At 46.3% G+C, this 11,081-nt stretch overlaps 1 long non-coding RNA gene across 1 annotated transcript in view; it reads right to left on the bottom strand.

Moving 5' to 3' along the window:
- Window positions 1–5,903: 5,903 nt before the first annotated feature.
- Window positions 5,904–11,081, bottom strand: part of LOC134935073 (uncharacterized) — a 47,289-nt gene continuing 42,111 nt past the window's right edge. Inside the window, exon 3 of the long non-coding RNA XR_010179878.1 lies at window positions 5,904–6,243. This is a non-coding gene — a long non-coding RNA (uncharacterized LOC134935073). The remainder of the gene's footprint in view (window positions 6,244–11,081) is intronic.

Raw genomic sequence — 11,081 nt, 5'->3', positions numbered from 1 at the left:
AACAAAAGGCATCACACCATGAAGACCAAGGAGCTCTCCAAACAAGTCAGGGACAAAGTTGTTGAGAAGTACAAGCAAGGCTTGGGTTATAAAAAAATGTCCAAATCGTGGATGATCCCCCAGAACACCATCAAATCCATCATCTTCAAATGCAAAGAACATGGTACTACAACAAACCTGCCAAGAGAAGGCCGGCCACCAAAACTCACAGACCGGGCAAGGAGGGCATTAATCAGAGAGGCAGCACAGAGACCAAAGGTAATCCTGAAGGAGCTGCAGAGTTCCACAGCAGAGACTGGTGTATCTGCGCATGTGACCACAAAAAGCTGTACACTCAATAGAGCTGGGTTTTATGGAAGAGTGGCCAGAAAAAAGCCATTACTTAGGGCTTAATTCAGACCTGATCGCTAGCAAGCGATTTTTTTGCACAGCTGCGATCAGATAGTCATGGCCTACAGGGGGAGTTTATTTTAGCTGTGCAAGTGTGCAAACGCATGTGTAGCAGAGCTGTACAGATTTTGTGCAGTCTCTGCGCAGCCCAGGACTTACTCAGCCGCTGTGATCACATCGGCCTGTCCAGGACCGGAATTGACATCAGGAACCCTCCCTGCAAATGCTTGGCCATACCTGCATTTTTATAAGCACACCCAGAAAACGGTCAGTTGACACCCACAAATGCCTTCTTCCTGTCATTCTCCTTGCGATCGCCCGCGCGAGCGGATCCGTCGCACATACCCATTGCTGAGCGGAAATCCGCTTTGTACCCGTGCAACGCGCTTGCACACTGCAGTGCATACGCATGCGCAGTTTGGACCTGATCGCCCGCTGTGTGAAAACGCACAGCAGCGATCAGGTCTGAATTACCCCCTTAATGTGGACGACTCCCCAAATGTATGGAGGAAGGTGCTCTGGTCAGATGAGACTAAAATGTAACTTTTCGGCCACCAATACAGATAGTATACTGTCTGGCTACCTTTAGCTGAATGCATTGTGATGTCACAGATATACTTTCTGGCTGCCTGCAGCTGAAAGCTTTGTGATGTCACAGAAGTACTGTCTGGCTACATGCAGCTGAATGCTTTATAACAGTGATCTCCAACCCGTAGCTCGCCGTAGTATTTTCGGTAGCTCACAGAGCGCACGTGCTTGGGCAGTCACTGGCACTCCTCCTCCCTTCATTTTTAATATTATGCCGGCTGTCAGCCAATCAGAGCTTGTGGACCGGCAGTGGCGGCACCTGATTGGCTGCCGGACCGCAAATTTTGATTGGCTCGCTTACCGGCACCATATTTTAAATGCCCGCCACCGCCGGACACTCTGTCACCCTCACCGCAGCCGCTCTCCGGACATCACAGGAGAGGCACGCGTTGCACTCTCCTCCCCTTCCATCCCTCATACAGGAGGAGCAGCACCGGTGGCAGTAGAAGAAGCCAGCAAGGGTTAGCACTCTGTGGGGCACTATATCGGACACTGCAGGGGGAGCATTTTATCTGGCGCTGCGGGGGGCATTTTAAATGGCACTGCGAGGGGAATTGTATCTGGCACTGGTGGGGTCATTATTTGTGTATCTGGCACTGCTGGGAGGCATTATTTGTATATCTGGCACTGCTGAGGGGCATTATTTGTGTATCTGGCCCTACGCGGGGGGCATTACTTGTAGTTGTGAGACTACACCCACTTTTGTGAGGCCACACCCACTTTCGCAGAAACGCACACGCATTGGGGAGAGGGGGTAGCTCCTTCAGAGGTTTTATTTTCCGAAAGTAGCTCACACCCCAATTAAGGTTGGAGACCACTGCTTTATAAGGTAGAGTGGTATGTCAGGACTGCCCAATTGGATTGGCAAGAGGGCTAATCTAGGTGTGGTTTCCATAATAAAAATCAAGCTTCCAAGTTCATATTTGGTCTTGTCCACCAAGTTACTAACCCTCTAGTGTCAGTGTAAGTGTATAACATGAGTGCACAGTCTAAAATCTGACCCCTAGAGATGGGGGTGGGCCTCAGGCAGTGGGGCCAACTGGGGAATTCCCCTGTACATCGACCCTGGACACATTTCGCTCAAATATAAATCTCTCTGTCCATTTCGTATAATCACTAGAGTGACCAAATTATACTCAGATTATTTGAAGAAATCGATACTTTCTATGTTGGAGAAATGCGTCAAGGGATCCTGACCGCACTGTTAGAAATTTTGACTGGTTGTGCTTACAACAGAGCTGCTAATAACATTGACCACCCACATTGTCGGCAAGCTTCAAGCCGCATCCTCCCTCCCCGGGACTTGCATTCCATCCACCGCTGCTCCCACTACTGCCGCATCGTTCAGGTGCACTGGACACGGCAGCGAAAAATACAACCAAGTGGTGAGCTACGCTAACATCAGGCGGCGGTGGTGTGTGTGGGGGGGTCGTAGCATAATGCGGGCATTAGGAGGACTCAATATCACCTCCAGGTTGACAAAATAATTCAATATTACAAAGAACCCTGTGCAACCTATTCGGTGAGGATTAACGGGACTTTGGGGGTAATTCTGAGTTGATCGCAGCAGCAAGTTTGTTAGCAATTGGGCAAAACCATGTGCACTGCAGGTGGAGCAGATATAACATTTGTAGAGAGTTAGATTTGGGTGAGTTATTTTATTTCTGTGCAGGGTAAATATGGCTGCTTTATTTTTACACTGCAAGTTAGATTTCAGTTTGAACACACCCCACCCAAATCTAACTCTCTCTGCACATGTTATATCTGCCCCACCTGCCCCCACCTGCAGTGCACATGGGGGGGCATTCCGAGTTGATCGCTCGCTAGCTGCTTTTAGCAGCAGTGCAAACGCTAAGCCGCTGCCCTCTGGGAGTGTATCTAAGCTTATCAGAAGTGCGAACGAAAGAGTAGCAGAATTGCTACTAAAAAATGTCATGCCGTTACTCCTATCTTGCGATGACTGCAGTCTGTTTAGTTCCTGGTTTGATGTCACAAACACGCCCTGCGTTCGGCCAGCCACTCCCCCATTTCTCCTGCTACTCCTGCGTTTTTACCTGGAACGCCTGCGTTTTTTAGCACACTCCCTGAAAACGCTGTGTTGCCGCCCAGAAACACCCACTTCATGTCAATCATACTGCGAACACTCGAGCGACTGAAAAACGTCGAGCTTGGCTAAAACTGCAAACTTTTGTGTGAAAGTACTTAGCGCATGAGCGCTGCGTACCATGCGCATGCGCATAAATGCCGATTTTTCACCTGATCGCTGCGCTGCGAAAAACGGCAGCGAGCGATCAACTCGGAATGACCGCCTTGGTTTTGCCCAACTGCTAACAAAGTTCCTGCTGCGATCAACTCAGAATTACCCCATTTGTGTGGTCAGACTTTCTCTCTAAAAAAGTATTACGCAACCGTTGTAAAAGTGGAACTAACTGCTTCAGTTGTGAGATATATACGCCATACAAGTTTTGTTTCAAATGGGACTAATGGGCCCTACACATTGGCCGATCCGCCGCCGAGCTGCCCGACGGCGGATACCGCCGACGGGCGACCCCGGCGGCGGGGGGGCAGTGACGGTGGGAGTGCAGTTACTTCACGCCCCCCGTCACACGGCTTCATAGAACTGCAGGCAAATATGGACGAGATCGTCATATTGGCCTGCATGCACAGCCGACGGGACACCAGCGATGAACGAGCGCGGGGTCACGCATCGTTCATCGCTGGAGCCTCCACACTGCACGATATGAACGTTATCTCGTTCATTAATGAACGAGATCGTTCATATCGTGCACTGATGTCGGCCAGTGTGTAGGGCCTATAAGAATGTACTCATACCATGTGCAAATAATCTGAGTATAATTGGTCATTCTAGTGATTATACAACAGTGCGGTTTTATTCTTATTTTTATATAATCGATTTTATATGTATTTATAAATTGTGTACTTTTAAGTATATATGCACTCTCTTTTTCTCTATATATTATAGAAAATAGTGTTTTAGTTTAGGGTTATCAGAATACCCTGTGGGAGCAGCTATGAATATATTTTTTTATTGCAGTAATATTGAGGCTTTTAAATTTGTAGTCTACAAATAATTGGACCTGATTTGATTTCATTTATTAATGGTCATAAATGTATACATTTCTGTAAATTTTACCTCTGCTCCACCTACCATACAATATGCTTTTACCAAGGTGCAGTTGCAGTACTTGCTGTTTTTTTTGCTCAGAACCAGTCCCTTAATCTCTTTACTGGTTTATAGTGTTCCGAGGGTAATTTTCTGTGTTTCTTTGTCTAGATCAGGGGTTCTCAAACTCGGTCCTCAGGACCCCACACAGTGCATGTTTTGCAGGTAACCCAGCAAGTGCACAGGTGTATTAATTACTCACTGCCCCATTTTAAAAGGTCCACAGGTGGAGCTAATTATTTCACTTGTGATTTTGTGAGGAGACCTGCAAAACATGCACTGTGTGGGGTCCTGAGGACCGAGTTTGAGAACCTGTGGTCTAGATAAACCAACCTTTCACGCACATGTCTCAGCCTAAAATTATATGAGCAAATTCTGTGTATCACTATCTGTGGGGCAGGAGCTAGCTGAGAGTGCTGGCCCTTGTTGCACCATTTTGGGGGCTCTTAAGAACCACCTGGTAAGTTAACACTCAACTTAAAAACACATGAATGTATGATCCAATATGCATAATGACTCTCATTGTTAGGACCTCTCTTAGCAAAAACACCATAAAGTGGTCAGTGGTTTATCATACTGTATATTTGTAAATGTGTTGTATCTAAGCTTCTGTATTTTCTTTACAGAGATAAATCACATGCACCAGGACTGATGTTTGTAAAATGTGCGATGGCCCTGTGTTTTGGTTGTGGATCCATCTGTATTTGTTTTGGTTCTAACACCATCACGTGTTTTGGTTTTGGATCTGTATTTTATTTTGGTCCTACATTATTATTAACCTCAATAACAGTCATTTCTAGTAATTTCCAGTCAATTGTGAACACCTTCCAGCTCATAATTTTTTTTCACTAATATTGGCAAAAAGGCTGCAGCAAGTTGGCTGGCTTTAAGCAACAGAGCAGCGGCACAACCCATTGCAGGTTTATAGCACAAGTGTAGTCAGGATCCTGGTGGTCGGGATCCCGGCGGTCAGAATACTGATGCCTGGATCCCAATCACCAGAATGCCGGCAGTGCTGCCACAGCTATTCCCTCTCCTAGGTGTCCATGACACCCATGGAATAGGAATAGAACATATGATGAGCACAGCGAGCCATGGAGCCCACAGCATGGTGACGCAGTGAGCCTGCAAGGGGCTTCATTGCACTCACCTCCTGCTGGCATTATGTCAGTCGGGATCCTGGCGTCGGTATTCTGACTGCCTGGATCTCGTACCCAACCCTATAGCACATCTATGAAACATTGCAACAAGACAGTGTCAGAAAAGAAAACTAGTGCAAAATGGAAATTTTCTTGGGCATTCCCATCCTCCCTTATTTTGAATATTATAAAGGACATGCATAGTTTAACAAACCAAGCACTTCAGTGTCAGGGACTGCCACTTTTGTGGCTGAAGTGCTTGGTTTATTTGCCCCCCACAAATCAAGCTAGCAATGGTTTTATGTGGTGTGCATTCACAGTTCTCCGGAACATAGCACTTGCATTATTTTCCAGTAATACCTGCGGCGCAGACAGAAAGTTAAGTATTTTGGGTGTAGGATGTGGGGCATGGCTCCATGAACCCAGAAGCCTGAGTGCACCAATTATAGATATACCCACGGATACTATTTAGGCCACATATTGTGACATTTATATACCTTAGACAGTAATGATTAAGCCTGGGAATTCTTCTTTAATGTCACACGAATCACTTTCATCTTATTACCAAAATCTCAAGCAAAATATGTTAATTGAATAGCAGTTTAACTTTCACAAAACCAAGCAGCGTTTCCTTCTTACCCTGTTGTAACATAAAATTCTTCACTGAGACTGACCTTTCTAATACGTTCTTCAGACCATCTAATAGATACTTAGGTTTTAATGGGCCAAAAGAAACCAACCATGCTGACCTTTGGAGAGGGAATCTTCTGAGAGATGATACTGAAAGTTTAATCAGTGACTCTGGCTTTTACGGTCATTACCAGTGTGGCCTCTACTGTCTGCATATATATTGACGTCACACAAAGAATCACAGAGGATCAGCATAGAGGTCGAGGCGCCAGGAGTAAAAGGTTCTCTGTCACATAGACAGTACTGTTGTCGCTAAGGGAAATCAGTAAGAAATATACGTATGTAGTTATAGGACACGCTACAAATAGGATTGCTTTAGTAGTACATTTTTATTGAAATAATAGAGATACTTGAAAAGAAACCTATTGATTTCATATTGTAAGTAGGATTTATTTTTGAAACATGGGCGACATACAGTAACACATTTCTCACTGACTCTCCCCTACCAGCTGGTGTCTGCACACCTGTCTGTATACTGCACAGCTGCCACACTAAGAGCAGATCAGTTTCAGAAGAACTTAAAAGAAAAACAAAACAAAATCAAACAAGAAAAATCATGTAAGAACTTAAAAATAAATCTCTGCACACAAGAGGGCAAAACACCAGTTGTCATGAATAAGAAATCTACAGCCACAAGCAGCCCATGGACTCATTTGCAAATGCATCTAATATTCTGACTCTCCAGCATTCAACAGCTACAAAAGATAGCAGCATACCGCCAGAGGAGAAATATCTTTTTACTAGGCATTGGGCAATGAGTTTTTTAGAAAAATACGGCTAGTCAAAGCATTGCCCTGTTGAATTTCAGACATAAAAATGATCGGAAGCACCAGGTTCATCTACTCGACACTTAGTTAATAAATGACATGAAACGTTTCTCTCCCCATTTTCATTTTCCACATCCTCATCATAAATTAATTCCATCAATAATTGTCATAAGAAGCACAACAGTCTTGAATACTGTATGTGAGCGCTGCATAAACTGATATACAAACTGTCAGAATTCAGTGTTAATGTGAACTAAAATAAATATAATTTAGGGCAAAATCTACATTATTATTATTATTATTATTATTACTACAGGTTGAGTATCCCATATGCAAATATTCAGAAATACGGAATATTCCGAAAAACAGAATTTTTTGAATGAGACTGAAATAGTGAACCCTTTGTTTTCTGATGGCTCAATGTACACAAACTTTGTTTAATACAAAAAAAGTATAAAAATATTGTATTAAATGACCTTCAGGCTGTGTGTATACTGTATAAGGTATATATGAAACATTAATGAATTGTGTGTATGTACACAAAATTTGTTTAATGCACAAAGTTATTAAAACTATTGGCTAAAATGTCCTTCAGGCTATGTGTATAAGGTGTAAATGAAACATAAATGTATTCTGTGCTTAGACTTAGGTCCCATCGCCACGATATCTCATTATGGTATGCAATTATTCCAAAATACGGAAAAATCCGATATCCAAAATACTTCCGGTCCCAAGCATTTTGGACATGGGATACTCAACCTGTATTATCATTATTATTATTATTATTATTATTATTATTAAGCTTACCATACCATCCCATCCCTTTAAACCGGGACATTACTGAATTAAAGATATGGCTAACTTCAACCTGGCTGCATTTCACCTGGTTTTTATCAGCCACAGAATCTGTGTAATCTGTTAGCATCCCAGTTTAAATGAATGGTATGGAAAGTCAAATTATTATTATTATTATTATTATTATTATTTATTATTATAGTAGTTGTTTTTCATTAGGTGCCCAAATGATTCTGTAGCAAAGAACAGGGATAATACGACAGACATTTTCTACTAATGCATTTGTTTGGGGTTGCATGCTTATACAAAGGGTGGAATTCAATTGTTTAAAAAGTCGGTTGCGTGTCTGTTTTTTCCTGTCTATTATATAGGAAAAAACAGACTCCCAACTGACTTTTCAAACAATTGAATACCCCCCCTAAGGCTTACCATACTATCCGTTTAATCTGGGACACTAATGGGTTACACAGGTTCTGTGGCTGGCTGACTTCAAGCCTGCATTTCACCTGGTTTTAACCAGCCACAGAACCTGTGTAGTTCTTGAGTTTCCTAGTTTAAAGGGATGGTATGGTAAGCCTACTTATAAAGTAATTCAAAATAAAGTTATCTCTATTGCTAAAAAAACAAACAGGTGTTTGCATTGTTTCCTGGCTCTTATTAATATATCCCAGGGATCAGGGATGTGCGTTGATGTAAATTTCTCAGGAGGCACTGGCTAGTACCAGAGCTAGATTTACACACAATGGGGGTCATTCCGAGTTGATCGTAACTGTACTACATTTAGCACAGCTACGATCATCTTTCCTGACATGCGGGGGGACGTCCAGCACAGAGCTAGTCCACCCCGCATGTCAGTCCGGCCTTCCCCCACAAATACCAAAGCATTGCACAGCGGCGATGCTTTTGTATTTGTGGAGTAACTCCCGGCCAGCGCAGCTCCTGCGGCTGGCCAGGAGTTGATCGTCGCTGCCGCTGACCACAGCGGCTGTGTGAGACGTCACGCAGCCGCCGCGGCCCGCCCCCCACCCCCCAACAGTCCGGCCACACCTGCATTGGCCGGACCACGCCCCCTAAACGGCGGCTTAACGCCGCCGTCCAGCACCCTCCCGCCCTGCGACCGCCTCTTCCTGTTAATCAGGCAGAGGCAATCGCTACTGAACAATGGCCTTCGGCCGTCCTGCATGCTCCGTCGCACTGTGGCACCGGCGCATGCGCAATTCCATCCTGATCACTGCGCTGCGATAAACTGCAGCGAGCGATCGGGTCGGAATGACCCCCAATATATGAGCCAAAGGGTTCATGTGGGCATTATGCAGAGATGCAGAGGTATAAACTCCTGGAAATTTGGTGATCTTTGATAAGAGATGTGTGGAAAAGATAGGCAAGTGAGGCATTGCTTCCCAGTGCCGTAACTAGACATTTTAGCGCTGTGTGCAAGATAGGGCATCGGCGCCCCCCCCCCCCATGTGTAATAGGGGCAGTGCGCGCCTACGGCACGCACAAAAATATATAGGGGCATGGCTACATGGGGAAGGGGTGTGGCCACAAAACAATACCAATTCATATTACATAATATAGTAGTCACCATTATTAAAATTACGCCTCACAGTAGCGCCACTGCACCAGGTAGAGCCCCTTTTACACATTACGGCAGACAGCATACCCTTTTTACACAGTACGGCAGACAGCGTCCCCTTTTTACACATTACGGCAGACAGCGTCCCTTTATTACACATTACGGCAGACAATCCCCGTTTTACACATTACGGCAGTCAGTGTCCCCCTTTTTACACATTACGGCAGACAGCATCCCCTTTTTACACATTATGGCAGACAGCGTCCCCTTTTTACACCTTACGAGAGACAATCCCCCTTTTTACACATTACGGCAGACAGCGTCCCCTTTTTACACATTACGGCAGACAGCGTCCCCTTTTTACACATTAGGTAGACAGACAGACAGAATAGATGATACTTACCATCTCTCCGCTGGCTCAGGCAGTCAGGCTCCTCGGTGCTGGCAGCTCCGGGGGCAGGGGAGAAGGAAGAGGAGGGAGGGGGACTCTGGAGCTGCAGCAGCACACTGTAAGTGCCGGCGGCACTGCTGCAGCTGTCCCTCTCCTTCTGCATTGGCTGGCCGCCGCTGTGAATGCTGGGATGAGGGAAGCACATCCCAGCATTCACAGGAGCGGCGGCCAGCCTATGTGGAAGGAGAGGGACTGCTGAAGCGGCGCCGTCACCAATTACTCCCATGCCCACAGTCACTGCACAACTCATACACCCCCCCATGCACACAGTCACTGCACAACTCATACACCCCCCCCATGCCCACAGTCACTGCACTACTCATACACCCCCCATGCCCAGTCACTGCACATCTCATACACCCCCCATGCCCAGTCACTGCATAACTCATACAATCCCCCATGCCCAGTCACTGCACATCTCATACACCCCCCCATGCCTACAGTCACTGCACAACTCATACACCCCTCATGTTCAGTAACTGCACATCTCATACACCCCCCCATGCCCACAGTCACTGCACAACTCATACACCCCTCATGCCGTCACTGCACATCTCATACACCCCCCCATGCCCACAGTCACTGCACAACTCATACACCCCTCATGCCCAGTCACTGCACATCTCATACACCCCCCCATGCCCAGTCACTGCACATCTCATACACCCCCCATGCCCAGTCACTGCACATCTCATACACCCCCCCATGCCCACATCACTGCACAACTCATACACCCCCTCCCCGTCACTGCACGGGAGTTCAGCAGTTAGAAGCAGCACCGTAGCTGGGCAGGAAACACGCGGCTATCGGCAGATAGGAAGATAACTCCCCCTCCGTGAGTAAGGGGAGAAAAGCAGCTTGCTGGGCTACCGCTGCGGCTGTTTATGCTCGGCCGGAAGTGCGGGTCATCTGTGGGAGGGGGGGGGCGGCGTGCGGCTGCGGTGGTATACAAAATAAAAGAAGTAATCAAATGCAGTGCAGTGGTCTGCCGGGTGGCGGGGAGCGGCGGGGCCCCACCGGCTTCTCTGCCGCATCCCCTGCACCAATGGTAATTACGGCACTGCCCCCCAAACTCCCTCCCTCTGCCTGGTTTAGTGTGTGGGTGCGCGCAGCAGCTGAGGAGCTGAGCGCACACCACAGGCATTGCTAAAGTGACAGGCGGCGGATAGCGGGAGTTGAGTGACATACAGCGGCCGTGCTGGTTGTGCTGCCAGATGGTGCGCCCACAGTGCATTTGCGCTGTGGGCAAGGCACCATTAGCACACACCTAGTTACGGCCCTGTTGCTTCCCCTGCCATAGACTTTTTACTCCAGAGATTTAACTATAAAAATGATTAGAATAATACAAAGAAGGTATTTTTAACATACTCTTTGTATTTTTTATATGCTTTATACAGTCAAAACTCTGGCTCAAACGTTGGTATGACCGGAAAGGCTCTGCCTCACCCCACCGCATGTCACTGCAAGGAATGTGTGGAGAGGTAAATGGCTCAGGAGGGAC

This window comes from Pseudophryne corroboree, chromosome 6 (assembly GCF_028390025.1).
Source record: "Pseudophryne corroboree isolate aPseCor3 chromosome 6, aPseCor3.hap2, whole genome shotgun sequence".
NCBI classification, from domain to species: Eukaryota; Metazoa; Chordata; class Amphibia; order Anura; family Myobatrachidae; genus Pseudophryne; species Pseudophryne corroboree.
Note: the sequence above shows the minus strand (reverse complement) of the source record. Positions and strands in the feature narration are given on the sequence as shown.